The 19,231-nt window shown below is 42.1% G+C and overlaps 1 protein-coding gene across 1 annotated transcript in view; it reads left to right on the forward strand.

Annotated features, from left to right (window-relative positions):
- Window positions 1-19,231, forward strand: part of LOC311062689 (MAM domain-containing glycosylphosphatidylinositol anchor protein 2) — a gene marked incomplete at both ends in the record, with an annotated part of 584,351 nt that overhangs the window by 423,555 nt on the left and 141,565 nt on the right.

Consider the following 19,231-nt stretch of genomic DNA (forward strand, 5'->3'; position numbering starts at 1 on the left):
TACACACTTGTGTTGCGACACATTGTGAGCTTGTAGATCGGCTATTTTTCAGCGAAGATATTTTATATACAGGGGGAAAAGCAAGGGGGGCGAGTATAGACCCCACTCAATTATAGGGTCAATCACATGCGGCCCCCACCTTCACTTAATGCGGCCCGCAGATTAATATTGGAATACTGATATATTATTGATTTCAGCTGTTACAATTCCAAACATGCAAACATGACCCGCTTTAATTACTTCAGTATCATTAGGCAGTAGCTTAATGACTAGTATTACAATTCTACTGTCTTTTTTATTTCCAATGTATTTGTATTTAAGTTCAAAAAGTTAACATAAGTATAACTAAAATGCATTTGAAATTAAATAAAAATGTTAGTTTCCAGGATTCCAATTAAAATATATATATTTGAGCTTGTAGATCGGCTATTTTTGCTACTTTTGTGTGACATAGAATGGCGAAAAAAAGATAATACGGAGATAATAGGTTATTCTGCCCAACAGTACAGTATATGCAATGTGGCCCTATGGCGTGAGTGTTCTCAGATGAAGAGTCAATGTTTATAAAGAGGTTCAGCATCATTAGTTGTGTTTCTTTACCCTGATGCTTTTAAATGTGCTATTTTAAGGTACAGTGCCTGTAAGATGGCAATATACACTTGGGACCCCTCGAAAAGTTAGGATGCAGTCCCGCAAGGACGCCATTTAAAAATGTTTTGAAAGCTTTTGTAGAGGACGTTAACCACACTTCCTTCCATACTGTACTGCCTTGAGTCTAAAGGCAAATTCCTACTTAGTTGCACAGTGCAAAAAAACATGACATAATATTCAACTGGAAAATACAACTCTTTCTTTACACAGAGCATAAAATTAGCCTTAATGGGTATGAATGTAGTGCATGGCTTCCTTTCTTCTTGATTAGGATAACAAATACGAGAGTTTAGAAAAGAAGAATGCATGGCCTAGCTAAATAAGTAGGCCATGAGGGAAGAAAGACAATGGGGCTTGAGCCAGAAAAAAAAAAGGGGGAAAAAAACTTTTAAGCCCCCGTAACAATAGAGTTTTATGGCAAAGACACTCAACATTCCTGGCTGAGCTCCTCTCTACTTGCTGCTCGCCATTCAGCTGCACCCGACACAGAGTGCTCCAATTTACTTCCTTTTCTTCGTTTTTTCTCTCTCTCTCCCCAACCTCCCGGTTGGTTCCCTTTTATTTTCCTTTCTGCTGAAACGCAAACTTTTTTTCCCCGGCTCTTTTCTTTTGAATGAGTGACACCACTTTGACTCGCCGTCTTTCATCTTAAATATTCCATTCAAATCTCCATAAATGAATACAAAATGAATACTGGCGGGAATAAATTAGCCGCGCGCTAATTAGCCGTTAAGCCATCTATGAATGTCACATCTTAAAGGATGATGGGGGACCAGCGTGTGGTTTCTCAATGAGAGAGAGGCGAATGGCAAGGGGATCCGATGCAGCGTTGCCAGATTTCTTCTCTGCTAGAAGAGGAAAAACAAGCCAGAAAAAAGCAACTAGGTTTCATGATTTTACCACTTTAAACTTGTATATATCGGCTATTTGAAATTAACTGAGCTACAAGCTCAATGCGTCGCATCACAACGCAGTGTGAGCTTGTTGATCAGATATCTATTTTTTTAATTTAAAAGATAATAATATTTAGTGGAATATATAGTGGAATATCTTTGAAACATTTTAGATACACCAATCGTGTATGGCAGGGGTCTTCAACGTTTTCAGGGCAAGGACCCCCTAGCTTAGAGACAGATGAAGCAGGGACCCCCTCTATATTGTGTAAAATTGTGTTTCAGATGAAACTTTTTTTGTTTACTTGGTCTGCTCTTTTTTCCCTCTACACACCAAACACCTCTTTGCCAAAAAATAGCCGATCTACAAGCTCACAACGCCTCGCGCGTTGTGAGCTTGTAGATCTGCTATTTTTGGCTTAAGTTCTCCTCAGAAAAGAGATGTTAGGGTTCAAGTGGTTAAGGTAAAAAAAAATCATATCACACAAAGATTTGGAGGACCCCCTGTAGTAACTCTGAGGACCCCCGAGGGGTCCCGGACCCCCTGTTGAAGACCCCTGGTGTATGGGGTTACCTGCCACAGTCTGGGAACCACTGATTTAAACAACATTAAGCCCAAATGATCAATCACACTTTAGAAACACAACCCGCACCTACCAACATTTACAAGCGACTCTTGTGTCTGCGTCCCATTCATTCCCTCATGGTGAAGCAATAGTCCAAAAAATTTTAGAAAATACTGGATGAATTTAATTGGAGCAGAAGAATAAGCAACAACAAAACTATATCAAAGGTGTTTATTTATAGGAGAGATCCGGTCATTTTAAGTGTTATCTTTGATGTGTCGCTAATCACTCACCACCATAGAAAGGGCCGTTGAGTTATTCCAGAGAATCCCCTGTCGTCCAGTCTGGCGACCCCCTCTATTGGCATAATGGGAGCCGTGTGTCAGAGTGAAAATCGTCTATATTAACCGATGCAATGTTTTTTTTTTTCTACTACTACTCATGGTGGAGTCTTATGATACTCAAACATGCTGAATGACCCGCATGAGCTACCGTTCGTGCAGAACGACATGACGCTGGTTGCTTGTTTCTCTCACAGAACTTGGCGCGTGCCAGATTTTAAAATGACCGGATCTCTCCTTTAAAAAAAACTCCCACACAGGACTCTTTGTTTCATTGCTTTCTTGTTTTTTGGGGATTCTTCATTCACCATGAAGGAATGCAACCAAAACAGTCATTCTCCATCAATTCAAGGCTTTCCCAGGAAAAAAACATGTTGGTGGTGAATTGTTCCTTTATGCTCTATTTCCTACTTCAATGATGCGAAAATGGTCAAATGTGCTATTTTCTTCCTTTCTCCTTCTTCTCCTTCGTCTTCTTCTTGGCCAATTTTCTGCCTGTAATGACATGCCCAAAATAGGGCCGCCAGGTTTTCAAAGTGATTAAGTACAGTAACACTTTGTTACTCGGAACTGCTGTGCGGGTCAAGCAGGCCTGCGTACTGGGTATAGAGGCCCCAGTTATCATCATCTCCTTTCCAGTTGGCCTCCACTTTGAAAAAAAAAACAGAAAAACCTGTGGGTTTAACCCATTAAGACCTGGAACTGTGTCATTTTTAGATTTGAGCTAAAAAAGCATTATTTTACACTTTGGGCTATTCAAAAATAGCAGATATACAAGCTCATAGCGCAGCACCGAGTGCCGCGCTATGAGCTTGTAGATCTGCTATTTTTGAAAAAATCGTGAAAATGTGTGCAAATCTTCTGAATATATATATTTTTAAAGCGAACGTTTTTAACTCAAATCTTTGCTTCTGGGGGGTCCCTGGAACAAGATATTTTGATGGGGGTCCACGGCCAAATACATATATATATTCTGGGGGTCCTTGACGTGAAAAAGATTGAGAACCACTGATATAGAAACGTACGTTTTTCAGAAAACTGTTGGGATTTAGGAGAATGGGCTTCAGGTCTCAACGGGTTAGAGCGAGGAGACGAATGGATGGTGTTTCTTTTCCCCTCTACTGCTCCCCCTCAGCGGAGAGCAATTTACTCCCACGGGCAGCGATAGTTCAGTGTGATCCAGACCTCCTCTGGAAGGCAACCCGGGGGGGGGCAGCTTTATAAGTCCATGTATCATTTGTCTCCTCTGGGCGGCACAATTAGAGGGGGGGGGGGGGTGGCGGCCGGAGGGGGGGTTTGGTAAAAAAACGCCACAAACAAGATAACAAGCCCACACCGAGTCAGAGGCCGCCTTGTCCAGAAGAAGTGCTTTTATTAGTTGACCTTCCAACCATCAATTGCGTCGATGAAAATAATAGCATGCTTCCGATCCTTTTGACAGCAAATTTTGATTTAGTTTTAATCATAGTCTTTTGAATAAAATTCCATTTAGTTTTAGTCATATTTTAGTAATCTGAAATGTTTTACTGTTAGTCTAGTTTTAGTTGACTAAATATCATAAGATTATAGTCGACTAAATCTACAGTTGATTTAGTCGACTAAAATGTATTTTGGCGGTGCCTTGATGGCGTCGTAATGGCTGATTTTACACGGGCTGCGACGCGTTGTGAGCTTGTACATCTACTATTTTCAGAGTGCAACACCCGAGCGCAACCAAACATAAAATGATCTCTTCTCCACTAGTCATTTAAGTCTAGTTTTTTATTTGTTGACAAAATTGTCAATATATTTAGTCTTAGTTTCAGTCATCGTAGCTTCGTTTTATTTCGTTTTTATTTAGTTTTCGTCAGTGAAAAAAGGTAGTCGACCAACATTTTTCGTCATAGTTTTAGTCGACGAAATCAACACTGGTTCACGCCACCGTGTCGTTTCTGTCTGGTGGAAACCTCATATGTCCACAACTGTTACGTTTCAGGATCTCCTGAAAAGTCATGTTTTTTTTTCGGACATTATGTTCTTCTCGCCTTGATCTTAAATAGCAATCTTTCTCAGACAATCAATACTAATAAAACATCTCTGTATGACGCCTGAACATAGACATTAGCATTATGCTTTGAAGGTAATTTGTACGCACTGTACAGCAACGGCGCTGTGAAATGCATACGATACAACAAGTGATTACAAATTGTCTCATCCTGTGTGGAATTAATGACTTGTCCCGTTTCCCTCCGAATGAAATGACAGGATAACAGGATCTCCAGGCAGTACATTAACATGGTTGTATAATAATATTATGTATGCTGAATAGAATGTGCTTCAACCGAACATCAATCAAATGAAGCACAATTATAGACTAACAATAACAGACACAGTCACAGTGCAGAAGAGAAAGGAGAACAAAAAGAAAAATACCGCAATCAAAGGCAGCTGCAAACAGAAACGGTCTTTAGTTGTGTTTTAATATAAGTAAGAGGGGCAGCAGACCTGCACTTTTCTGGGAGTTTGTTCCAGATAAGTGGTACATATAAACTAAATGCTACTTCCCCCACGTTTATTTTTGGTTTTTCGGGACACAAAGCAGACCTTTCCCAGATGACCTGAGAGATCTGGATGGTTCATGATATCATGACAAGATCAGATATTTTGGCCCCGAGACCATTCAAAGCTTTATAGACCAACAGTAGTGTTTTGCAAACAATCGTAGCGTTTTAGAAGACTGAGCACGGGTTGGTGTTGCAATTGATGATCTTATTTGTGATTATTCTATCGATTCCTTTTTTTTCGTTAATCGAATAATCGAGAACTGTTTTTTTTGTATTTATCATTTATTTCTTGTTGACACTAAATCGATTACAGTGGCATTAACCACTTAAGCCCTATTTTATGCTTCATCGCGGAAATGTTGAACGAAAATGGCAGAAATATCTGATCTATAAGATTATTTTTACAGTTTAAAAAATCGATGACTTCGATTGCATAATTGCTGCTTCACATTGCATGTCATTGCTAAACCTTTTATCTCCATGTTTGAACGTATTTTTTTTTCTTTTTGTCGTAAACGAACTCCCGACATACAGCGTCACACAAAAGCATCAAAAGAAACTTTCGGACTTGTAGATCTGCTACTTTTGCTATTTTTGAAATAGCAAAATTCTGAAAACAGCGAGACTACAGCCCATTGATATGAACTGTCATAGCCTTCCTATATAGCCTCAATTTACAAGCCATATGCTAGGATCTTGTTTGAATCCAGTCCCAACTGGAAAAATAAACAAGAAGAAAAATTATGTCTTTGCAGATAGACGGGGCAAAAGTACTGCCAGTGTTCAGAAAAGAAGACCGCTCTCAGTGCAGAGCATGTGCAACGACCTCTGAAGCAGACCCAGGCGTGGAGCGAGGAGGGGGTCATTCTCACAAAGCCCCCCCGGCCCTCTGGCGAGGAGGAAAGGTTACCTCCCATCATACACTGTTACCATCGCCTCCCCTCTGTCTCCATAGCGATGGACAAGGGTCAGTGGCACAAGGCCTGACTGCTTTTAGTGACACCTGGATGCCCTGAACGACGACACGCTTGAGGAGGCGCTGGGAGAGCTGAGAGTGAAAGGGAGGGCCTCAGGTGCAAGGGGTTCGATGCTATGGCCCCTGCTTTTGATAGTTGTATTTATTTTATCATGCTTTTTTATTGAGTTTTTTCCATTTTAACCCATTAAGACCTGGAACTGTGTCATTTTTAGATATGAGCTAAAAAGCATTATTTTACACTTTGGCTATTCAAAAATAGCAGATATACAAGCTCGTAGCGCGGCACCGAGTGCCGCGCTACGAGCTTGTAGATCTGCTATTTTTGAAAAATCTTGAAAATGTGTGCAAATCTTTGAATATATATATTTTTTAAGCGAACATTTTTAACTCAAATCTTTGTTTCTGGTGGTCCCTGGAACAAAATATTTTGATGGGGGTCCGCGGCCAAATATATATAATTTTGGGGGTCCTTGACATGAAAAAGATTGAGCACCACTGATATAGAAAGATACGTTTTTCAGAAAAGTTGAGATTTAGGAGACATGTACCAATCGGCTTCTTAAAGGGTTAAAATGCAAGACATACAGTAATACACAAGAAAAAAACAGTACAAAAAAAATAAAACACAAAATACAACAAAACAATACCCTTACATCTGCCCACACACACACGCATCAGCCCTGAGGGGAGAAAATAGTCTTGTAAGCAAAAATAAAAATGTATAAAAAAAGTAAGGGGAAAACTGATAAATCAAGTGCATTTAGTGAATTGATATATGAAAGAAAAGGATCCCAATAAGTAAAAAAAAAAAAATGAAATATTCAAGGAACCTCTAGTTGTGAATGACATCTTTCTGTAGGTGGATGAAGGATCATTAATTTTAATGGCCACACCACACCACCGTTGCTATCAGCTATACTTCCCCTTTTTAAAGGACATTTTCCATTGTGAATGCAACACATCATGTATAATACAGTATATGTATATCACACTATAATACAGTACATAGACAGGACATTAATGCTAACCCCTGGATCTTTCGATCGGTACTGGCCAGCCAAGCTGTCGACATACAATGATGCAAAATGAAGGACACTCATGCTGCTATTCTTTGATTCTCTGATTATTCCTTTTTTGTTTTATATCGTTGCTATCGTCGGGCAGAAACCTCTTATCTCCATGTTCTAAAGGCCAGACCGCACCAATGCAACTATAGTCGCAATTCCTTGCAACAAAACCGATTTAAGGCCAGTCCAAACTCGACCCGCGCAGTAGCAAGGACTCGAGGAAGTGCGGTGCCCGCCGCCCGTCGAGTAGTTCGGATATCCAGCTATCCAGAACTGCCGATCCAACCAAAATGCCCATATATGGCCCATATCAGTTTTCATTTGTGATACCGATAGCTAGGAACTTTATACTCAGTGTTGCCAGATTCTGTGAGAGAAACAAGCAACCGGGTCTAGGAAAACCAGCCCAAAAGAAGCGACTATGGGGCCACATGAGCACTTTAACATATACATCAGCTAATTGAAAATAGCAGATCGCGACACGGTGTGAGCTTGTAGATCGGCTATTTTCAAATAAAATCTTGCGGGGAAATTATTACAATAAGCAGATCTGGCAACCCTGTTTATACTATGTTATTTCCATTGATCCAAGCTAGAATACAATCGATTTGATTGATCACTAAAATGCCCACCTACTGTATGGCCCACCCATCTGGTGAGTGCCGTGGTCAGATTGGGGCATGGGGGGGTCACTTTTCGTGATTTTCAAGCGGGCCCTGATCAGATAAAGATTGGGGAGCCCACCCACACTGAATGCCAGATGTAACGATGCATGAAGAAACCCTTTGGACCCTGAAGCTTGAATAAGGGTTTCCCTTCTCCCCTGAGCTGTGTTGTGTTGTGTTGTGTTGTGTTGTGTTGTGTTGTGTTGTGTTGTGTTGTGTGCTTCTAGTGCTGTAAGACAGCCTACAGCTTGATGTAAAAGTCACACGTTAGTGTGGAGGGGGAGGGAGTGGAGGGGGGGGGGGGGGGGGTAATCCATCATCGCTCACCAGTGGATACCTCTGACAGTAATGCCAAGGAAAACAACATTAAGGAGCACCGAGGCCTTCTCCCCACGGCACACGTACAGCGACATCTACAGGCAGGAGGGCAGAGCGGTTAGAGTGAGACTATGTTTGTGCGTGTGTGCGTGTGTGTGTGTGTGTGTGTGTGTGCGCGCGCCTATACTTGTGAGGGCCAAATGTCCACACAAGTATAGTAGAGTATGAGAAATAGACGTTGTGAAGACCATTTGAGAAATGGTTTGAGATATGTTTGTGTCATGCACCGAAATAGCTGATCTACAAGCTCACAGCGCGTCGCGGCGCGACACGTTGTGAGCTTGTAGATCAGCTATTTTTAGGCTTTAGGGGTTAACCCAGGTGGAGCCCGGGGGGATCAAACCGGGCGGGAACCTTTAGATCGGATCCTGAATCTTTGGTTTGATGCTGGGCTGCAGTATCGTAAATCTAACCGCCATCGGTTTAGAATCAAGTTTAGTTTTTCTTTCACACACTTTTGTCGAGTAATTCTAAAGGTGGCCGTGGAATAGAGCTGGTAGGGGCTGACCGTGTGTGTGTGTGTGCATGCATGCGTGTGCACGACACGTGTAAGAATGTGTGTGTCTTAGCATACACCCTCCCCCCCTTTTGTATGCCAAAATTCAGACTCTCTGAAGTGGGTCAGCTTTTGATTCATTCTCACCACACTCTTTCTTTCTGCGCTCTCTCTCTCTCTCTCTCTCTCTCTCTCTCTCTCTCTCTCTCTCTCTCTCTCTCTCTCTCTCTCTCTCTCTCTCTCTCTCTCTCTGCCGCTGGTGTCCGGGTGGGCATGCAGCGGGCGTGACATTGTGTGCTCCTCTCACACACACCGCTCCTCTTGGCCGAGCGGAGCGGGGGACAGAGATTTATACCGTCTATTCCTCGGCGTTCCGGCCCAGCGGTCCATTCAGCGTGGTGCTGCTTGTCACATGACGTTGTTCGCTCACGCCGTTGTTGACCAGCGTACAGTAACAAGCCTCTTAGAGCAGCTGTGTGTGTGGGAGGCCAAGGAAGCCAAAGCATACAAGCTTGTTTTGTTTTGTTTTAGTTTGTTGTTTTTGGAAGGCCCTCGTGGGAGACCCAACATTCGGTAGCTCTAAAACCATTGGTTCTCAAAGTGGGGTCCGGGGACCCCCAGGGGTCCTTGAGGGAGTTCCAGGGGGTCCCCAGCTAAATGATAGAGAGTTAGGAACCAAATGGACCCATTACGGGTCTGTAACTCAGAGAGTGTACAACGGGTCTATTTGGTTCCATTTGTACACTCTCAGAGTTAAATTAACATTGATTTTACAATATAAATTGGGGTCCCATAGATATAAATGCCATTAAATGGAGGTCCCGTAGCTCTAATGCATGTCAAACTGGGGGTCCTTGAAATTCAAAATGGTTGAAAAGCACTGCTAGAGCCGTACAAATATTCACTTATTGGGGTCCTTGGCTTATCTGTTCAAATGGGGGTCCGCGGGCTAATAAGTGTTAATTTGGGGGTCCATGACATGTGGGTTTGATAAATATCGAACGCCCGACAGTGACGATATCAAATCAAATCAAACTTTATTTGTATAACACAATTACAACAACCCAAGCTGACCAAATTGCCGTGCATGGTTAAAACAAAAACAAATGAAAGCAAATAAAACAATCAACACATGATTATGCGTTAACGGAGAACAAAATATGCAGAGTTGAAACAAATGAGATAAGCTCAAGTGCAATTAAAAACCAGGGGAAAACAGATGGGTTTTAACCCATTAAGACCGGGAACGCATCTGTGTCACTTTTTCATTTGAGCTAAAAAGCATTATTTTACACTTTGGCTATTCAAAAATAGCAGATATACAAGCTCGTAGCGCGGCACCGAGTGCCGCGCTATGAGCTTGTAGATCTGCTATTTCTGAAACATTGTGAAAATGTGTGCAAATCTTTCAATATATATTATTTTAAAGCAAACATTAATTCAATTTTTTTGCTTCTGGGGGTCCCTGGAACAAAATATTGTGAGATGGGGGTCTGCGGTTTTTCAGAAGACATTTTGCAGAATCGGAACCTCAGGCCTCAATGGGTTAAGTGGGGATTTAAAAGCCCCCCAATGGACGGGGCTGATCTGATGGAGAGGGGGGGCAGCAGCCGATATGAAATCGTAAACAACTGATTTATAATGCGTTTGAATAATAATGTAATATTAGGGGGGAAGGGGTTCCCTCGCTAATTGTGACCACACCGATTTTTTTGCACAATGAATTTCCACTGCGTCCACATTACCATATTGTTATTAAAAAACTTTTAAGGGGGGGGGGGATAATTTATGAATTAAAATATACAATTAATGATAATCAATGCACACCCTTCAGTGAGAAGGGGGCGGCTATGGTGATCGGCTAATGGCTCCAGCTCCACCATCGACTTGGGTTGTAAATCGTTGCCGTCCGAGCGGAAAGCTCGTATCTCCGTATTTCTAGTGGTGTAAAGTAACTAAGTACATTTACTCAGGTACTGTACTTAACTGGAGTATTTCCAGTTTTCAGTACTTTTATTTCTACTCCATTACATCTCAGAGAGAAAATATTGTACTTTTACTCCACTACAATTATTTGAAAACGTTAGTTACTTCATAGATTTTGATTATTATTACACAACATACATTAACCACTTCAGCCCTAGGCGTATATATATACAAAATAGCCGATCTACAAGCCATGGCGATGCATTGTGGGCTTGTAGATTGTCTATTTTCAAAACAATTTTTTGAAAGCTTTTGTGAAATGGGACATTCTGCACAATGAGTACTTTTACTTTTGGTACTTTAAGTACATTTTGATGCCAATACTTTTGTACTTTTAAATGTAGTATTACGGACTTTTACTTGTAACAGAGTATTTCTACATTGCAGTATTGATACTTTTACATAAACAAAACATGTGAGTACTTTTTTCACCACCGCATATTTCAACGTACGTTTTTTTTTGTTCATAAATGAATGCCCTGTTTCTTCATACAAGAGTGCCGCACAAAAGTATGAGTGAAAATAGCAGATCTACATGTTCACAACGTGTCGCAAGCTTGTTAGATCGTCTATGTCAGGGGTCTTCAACAGGGGGTCCTCAGAGTTACTACAGGGGGTCCGCCAAATCTTTGTGTGATATGATTTTTTTTTTTACCTTAACCACTTGAACCCTAACATCTCTTTTCTGAGGAGAACTTTAGCCAAAAATAGCAGATCTACAAGCTCACAAGTTGTGAGCTTGTAGATCGGCTATTTTTGGCAAAGAGGTATAGAGGGGGAAAAAGAGCAGACCAGGTAAACAAAAACGGTTTAATCTGAAACACAATTTTATACGATATATATAGGGGGGTCCCTGCTTCATCTCTCTCTCAGCTAGAGGGTCCTTGGCCTGAAAACGTTGAAGACCCCTGGTCTATGTTGAACTATTTTAAGATGATTTAAAAAATAATGATTAAAAAAAGGACATACAAGGTTACCACACTGACAGCAACCTATTCAACCGCCTGTTTACAACCTACACACATTCTGCTGACCTTTGCTGCCGGAGAGTTGACGAGGCTGATCAATTCACTGTTGTTCTGTGTGGAAAAACACTGTTGCCATGTCTGTTTATTGTAAGTGACTTTGGATTTGTTTTCCGATGAAGTTGCTTGTAAATTATTGGTACAGTAGTTGCAGGGTTTTGGGGCTTGTTCGTCAAACGAGTTGCTTATTTGGGCATGTTTCCTAATGTTGTTTAGACCAGTGGTTCTCAAACGTGTTCATGTCAAGGACCCCCAAATTAATTTGTATTTGTCCACGGACCCCCCCATCAAAAAAGATTTAGTGCCAGGGACCCCTAGCCTGGTAAACCCTCCCTCCGGAAATCTCATTTCCATTTGATTTCAGGAGTGAGTCTGGTCTGAACCGCCTTTCTGCAATATTCGCTGTGGGCTGGAGTTGGGCGGGAGTAATACCGTTGACTGACAACCCCTTCAACCAATGATCGTTTTTCCCCTTCAGCCAATCAGCAGTTCATTTTGACGACCTCCAGACTATGTGACGCAACGGGACTTTTGGGACGGCCATGCCCAAAATAGGTTGCCTTATTGGGATACATGCGTGTCACTCCCCGCCCGTGCCGGTTCTCTAAATTTATATTTTTAAATAGGCTCTGTCATGATTAATTGACCACATATATGAAGTTAAACAACTAAATTCTATCCAAATGATATCTTAATAGTAAATTCCGTGCCTCAAAAAAGAAGTTTGAGACCGTTTTAAAACCGAAAATAAGAAGTGACGGCACTCGCAGAAACAACAATGGCTGCCGTTCGTCTTTTGTCGGCCCCAGTCAGGCTGCACTCGGCTTCATTCGGGCTCACTCGAACTCGCCACCTGATTGGCCAACTGTCGCTGTCAATCACAGAACGATGTGCGACGACGCTGGATAGGCTCGTCAGTTCGGCGTACAGAGCGAATATTGCAGAAAGGCGGTTCAGGCCAGACTCACTCCTGAAATCAAATGGAAATGAGATTTCCGGAGGGAGGGTTTACCAGGCTAAGGGACCCCCGTACTAGATTTGTGTTGTTAAAATGTTTCGCTTTTCTTTTCAAGACTTGTTTGAAAATAGCAGATCTACAAGTTCACAACACGTCGCATCGTGATGCGTAATGCAATTGTAGATCTGCTATTTTCAAATAGCTGATGCATATAGGTTCATAAAGTGCTCAGGTGGCCTTTAATGGTCGCTTCTTTTGGGCTTTTTTTTCATACACCCGGTTTCTTATTTCTCGCAACAATCTGGCAACACTGGTGAAAACAGGTTATTACAAGTTCAGCCCCCCCCCCCTCCCCCTCTAAAAGTGACACGTTTTGATGGTGGTCCGTCGCCCCAGCTGGCGCTGTATTACGGCGGGAAAAATATGAATTAGCAAAGCGTCATCGGCGGGGGCTTGGTGCGTTAGGCTAATATGAATCAACTGTAATAGAGTTCACATGTGAGAGGGTCCTTGGTGGGGGGGCGGGGGGGACGGGTGGGCCACTGTTTGCAGGCTTCTCTTGACGCAGAACAGGGGGGAATAATATTAATTAAAAACAATAATCATGTATTTTACTCACTCGCCCTGTATACTTTGGGGCTGAGACAGCGTCCTCTTCATTTTATCCCGGCGTGTGGGGGGTGGGGGGGGTAGGACCACACTGTTGCGTAAGGCAGCCATTCAGGGAGGCATGTGGAGGAGGAGGAAACAGAAGGAGAAGGGAGGTGGTGGTGGTGGTGGTGGTGGGGGGGTGGATGAAAGAAGCATCTGGGGGCTGAGGTAAGACGCTTTGACGGCTGTACTACCGGCACCAACAGCCGGTGACATCTAGGCCAGAAGAACGCCATTTTTCTTCTTCCTCCTTCTCCTCTCTTCCTATTGTAGAAGTATTATAAGGGATGGTATAATATAAAGGTTAGATATAAGCAGCCATATAACTTCTTCCTCAGTACCAAAAGAAAAGGACAAGCATGTTTGAAAAGAACGCATCGCAACGTGTTGTGAGCTTGTAGATCTGCTATTTTCAAATAGCCTAGGTATAAAATGCAGCTAAAGTGGTTAATGTTTTATAATGTAATAAATGTATATCTGTAATAAACAACTAGTGACTAAAGTTTTTGAATAATTGTAGTTGAGTAAAAAGTACAATATTTGCCTCTGAGATGTAGTGGAGTAGAAGTAAAAGTACAGACAATTGGAAATACTCCAATAAAGTAAAAATCACACCCTGTGTGAAGGAAGCGGTGCCTTTGGGGCGGGGCTTAACTCATTTCAGTTCGTCCCTATTGGTGGTCTGAGTCCACTTACCAAATTTGTACTTGGTAGCATGCTGCAAACTGGAATGATGGCTGTGTAAAGCCCAGCCAATGGGCAGACAGAGGGGGCGGGGCTTAAGTAATTACAGTTTGTCCCTATTGGTGGTTTTAGTCCATGTACAAAATTTGTACTCCGTAGCATGCTGCGAACTTGAGTTATGGCTGTTTAAAGGCCAGCCAATGGGAAGACAGAGGGGGCGGGGCTTGAGCAATGCATGCTCGTCCCGTATTGGTGGTCTAAGGCCACATACCAAATTTGGACTTGGTGGCATGCTGCAAACTGGAGTTATAGCTGTTTAAAATCATGTGCTCATCCCGTGCTCATACGGGCGGACGTCCCTGGGGGTCCCTGGACCCCTCTTTGATAACCGGTGGCACGTGTGGCCAATGAGAGGAGAGATGGCATAGGCAATCTCCAAGTCTGTGTGTGTGTGTGTGTGTGTGTGTGTGTGTGTGTGTGTGTGTGTGTGTGTGTGTGTGTGTGTGTGTGTGTGTGTGTGTGTGTGTGTGTGTGTGTGTGTGTGTGTGTGTGTGTGTGTTTGTGTGTGTGTGCGTGTGTTTGTATGTGTTGCTTCTTTGCCGTGCTCATACGGACACACAGACAGACACCAGGGACGGATTACGGCTTGGGCAAAGTGTGCACATGCACAGGGCCCTGAGCCAATGGGGGGCCTTGGATTTAATAGGCTTTTAAAAAAAATATATAATATATATATATATACCCTAACCCTAACCCTAAAACCGAAATAAAGTAACCAAAAAACGCCCCAAAACGGCCAATATAACCGCAATAACCGCAAAAAAATCCGCGCGCGCTGCGCGCGCGGGGGGGGGGGGGTCCGTTGCGATTTTGTGCACAGGGCCCATTTCCACTTTAATCCGTCTATGACAGACACACAGACACGGAGTCAAAGCCAAGTGTAGAGCGGTTGGCACCGCTAAAAATACCTCCAAATTGTACTTAAGTACAGTACTTGAGTAAATGTACTTACTTACTTTACAGCACTGCCGTCTCTCACTCTCAATTTCCCTCCCTCTCTCTCTATTCCTCCCTCCCTCCCCCTCCTCTCCCCAAAACCCCTCTCCTCTCCGCATCACGAGCCAAGTCAGTTTGCCTATAAGAACATTAAGGTGTTTCACAGCTGGGGATGAAGGTTGCCAGATCTGCTCATTATAATTTCCCCGCAAGATTTTATTTGAAAATAGCCGATCTACAAGCTCACAACGCGTCGCATCGCGACGCGTTGTGAGCTTGTAGATCTGCTATTTTCAAATAGCTGATGTATATGTTAAAGTGCTCATATAGCCCATAGTTGCTTCTTTTGGGCTGGTTTTCCTAGACCTGGTTGCTTGTTTCTCTCACAGAATCTGGCAACACGGCTGGGGATTTGGCCTTTTTTTTTTGTTGCAATTCTATTAGAGTGACGATAATAAAAGGCAGACAAACGTCTCTTTCTTTCCTCCTCCTGGTGGTTGATGCCTCTGCCAGCCAAACAGATGTTGTGGGGGTTTTATTTTATATTTTTTACATATGAAAAGCTGTGGACTTGGCCAGAGTGGCTCCTTCACGCCTTTCTAATGCTCTTTGCTACGCACAGAGGGGACCGTACAGTACCTCAGCTTCTCTCCTTGATCGAGTTAACCCGTTCAGACCGGGAACGCAATCTATGTCATTTTAAGATTTCTTTGGGCGATTCAAAAATAGCAGATATACAAGCCCGAGTGCCGCGCTATGAGCTTGTAAAAATCTCATAGCGCAAAACATAGATTTCAAAATATATGTTTTGAAAAATCTTGAAAAATGTGTGCAAATCTTTGAACACACATACATATATTTTTTTTTTTAAGTGAACATTTTTAACTCAAATTGAACCACTGATATAGAAACATACGTTTTTTTTTTTCAAAAAGAAAACTCATGATCTGCTATCTGTATTTGTAGATCTGCTTTTTTAAATCATGAAAATGTGTGCAAATCTTTGAATATTTACGTTTTGTTCTAAAGCGAAAATGCTTAACTCAAGTTGAAACACTGATATAGAAACATACGTTAAAAAAGAAACTGTTAGGATTCAGAAGACATTAGTAGAATCCCCAGAAGTAAGGTTTTGAGTTACAAATGTTTTAACAATTTTTCAAAAATAGCAGATATACAAGCTCATAGCGCGGCACTCGGTGCCGCGCTATGAGCTTGTAGATCTGCTATTTTTGAATAGCCAAAGTGTAACATAATAGTTAAAGTGGTTAAAATGACGGATGCGATGCTTTTCCCCGTCTTAATGGGTTAACTAAACGCGGCTTTGCAAACCGTGGCTCGCCACCAAAAGGCGGGTATACGGTGGGCACACGATGCTATAGAGGACCTGGAAGATGGCAGAGCGAGGAGAAGCGTCTCAGAGGGGATTGGCTTTGTGCTTTATACACTGAGACAGAGAGAGAGAGGATAGTGATGTAACAGACATATTGTTGCTGTCGGGCAGGAACCTCTTATATCTCCATGATTTTTAACTTTTTGTGTTTTTTTCCCCCCGTAAATTATCGCCCCTACTTGATGATACTACAGCGTCACACAAAAGCATCAAAAGTAGCAGATCTACAACGCGATGCGCTTTGAGCTTGTAGATCTGCTACTCAGGGACGTGCACAGATAGACTCTAGGTGGCGCTAGAGCGCCTGCCCTTTGCCCTCTTGACCAGAAGTGCCCTTTTGAAAAAAAGGAAAAAAAAAACGTTTTTTTTTTTTTTTTTTTTTTTCAGTTTACAGCAGGGGTCTTCAACAGGGGGTCCGGGACCCCTAGGGGGTCCTCAGAGTTACTACAGGGGGTCCGCCAAATCTTTATGTGATATGATTTTTCTTTTTACCATAACCACTCGAAACCTAGCATCCCTTTTCTGAGGAGAACTTTAGCCAAAAAGAACAGATCTACAAGCCCACAACGCCTCGCGCTGCGAGGCGTTGTGGGCTTGTAGATCGGCTATTTTTGGCAAAGAGGTATAGGTGTAGAGGGAAAAAAGAGCAGACCAAGTAAACAAAAAAAAGTATAATTTACCTGAGCACCTGCCCCTCAAAATGTCTGTGCCCGCCACTGCTGCTACTGTCTGAAAAGTAACAGTTCTGGACTTACAGTATGAGGTTTCCACCCGACATAGACGATATTTTATGTGGAAATCTTTCCAGAAAAAAAAAAAAAAAACGGGTTCCAGTGGATCGAATATAGTTATTTTAGTCACAAGCTCTTGTTAATAGCCTGCTTTTCATCGGTTAAATATGTATAAAAAACCTAGCAGACAGACTGAGCATGTCAATATAGATCTACAATATCAAAATGGTTGTTGGTTAGCGCTAGCCATTTGTGCTACTTTTGTGTCAAAAAAAAACTATCCAGTGGGTTGCCAGTAGCTGGCTATCCAAGTCAATGATGGATACTGTACCTACAGTTCCTTCACTCAAAACCCATTTCTGACGAGAGCACACAATTGTCAGGACTAATTTAACAACCGCAGAGAGAGAGTGCTCTCTGTATCTGATTGTTTGCTTTCATTGGGGTCTGAACATGTTTTTTTTTTTTGATGCCAGCTATGAATAAGTAAATGGGAGAAGCGGGGCTACGAAAAGAGAGAGAGTGGGAGAGTGATTGATTTATCAATACAAACGCTCTATAATCACTCCTTTCATTAGCCCATTGAGACCTGAAGCCGATTCAACATGTCTCCTAAATCTCAACAGTATTCTGAAAAACGTCTGTTTCTATATCAGTGGTGCTCAAGCTTTTTCATGTCAAGGACCCCCACAATTATATGTATTTGGCCGCGGACCCCCATCAAAATATGTTGTTCCAGGGACCCCCCAGAAGCAAAGATTTGAGTTAAAAATGTTCGCTTTAAAAATATATATATTCAAAGATTTGCACACATTTTCACGATTTTTCAAAAATAGCAGATCTACAAGCTCGTAGCGCGGCACTCGGTGCCGCGCTACGAGCTTGTAGATCTGCTATTTTTGAATAGCCCAAAGTGTAAAATAATGCTTTTTAGCTCAAATCTAAAAATTACACAGTTTGAGGTCTTAATGGGTTAAGTCTTCTCGCTTTGAAGATGCTTTCACAAGATGAAAGAACCTGCGTGAAGTCAGGATGTTGCGCGCATTGAGATGTTCTTTGTCGAATCAACCAATAATTTAAAAAAAAGGTAATTGCATGCTTTAGCACAGGGGTGATGCAACTTTGATGATGGAGAGGGGGGGCCACTATATTTCCACACTCACTCCAGAGGGCCACATTGCATATTACTGTCGGGCAGTCACCTTTTCTGGCCGTAATTTAACTTTTTTTCCGTAAATGAATGCTGTACTTCGCCAGTCACACAAAAGTAGTAAAAATAGCCGATCTACAAGCTCAAAACGCGTCGCGGTGCGACGCGTTTTGAGCTTGTAGATCTGCTATGTTTGCTATTTTTGAATTGGAAACCTGATTTTTTTTTTGTTGCTATTTTTGAATAGGAATCCTGAAAAGTGACATTCTTATTCAATTTCAAATGCATTTAGTTACACGTATGTTAACTTTAAGAACTTACGTACAAATACATTGGACATAAAAAAGACAATAGAAATGTAATATTAGTCATTAAGCTACTAATATAGACTGAAGTCATTAAAGCGGGACATGTTTGCATGTTTGGAATTGTAACAGCTGATATCAATAATAAATATATCAGTATTCCCATATTAACCTGCGGGCTGCATTAACCGGGCCGCCAGTTGCCCATGTATGCTTTAGCAGCTGCAATGAAAAGAATATATACAAACATGGACACGCAGTAGCGTGGCCATCTGCGCAAGCAGATTGCCTCATGCGTGTGCCCCTTCATCCATTGATGTTTTGTCCTGTGCGTCATGTGCAGTTCTGAGACGCGAGGATGTTTCGTCTTTGCACGTACAAAGTTGGTTCACGGTCCACAAAACATCCACGAGTGTTCTTGTATGCATTGTATGGAGTATATGTGTGTATGGACGGGAGCCTCTTGCCATGTTGCTGCCTCTGAAACATCTGGGATGTCTCCGATCCTTTCCTGTCCCTGTCATGATCGCCAACCAGTGTTGCCATGTCTGCTTATTTATGAGCGACTTCGGGCTTGTTTTCTCTGTCGCTTGTAAATATTAGTTGTGTTTATTGGGGGCTTGTTTCTAAAGTGTAGTTGCTTATTTGGGCTTGCTTCTTAATGTTGTTGAAAGCGGTGGTTCTCAAACATTTTCATGTGCCAGGGACGCCCATGCCAGCTTAGAGTTTTTTCAAAATGATAAATGAATTAATAAAAATGATAAAAAATGTTT

The sequence above is a fragment of the Gymnoscopelus microlampas genome (assembly GCF_963454915.1).
Source record: "Gymnoscopelus microlampas genome assembly, chromosome: 16".
Taxonomy (NCBI): Eukaryota; Metazoa; Chordata; class Actinopteri; order Myctophiformes; family Myctophidae; genus Gymnoscopelus; species Gymnoscopelus microlampas.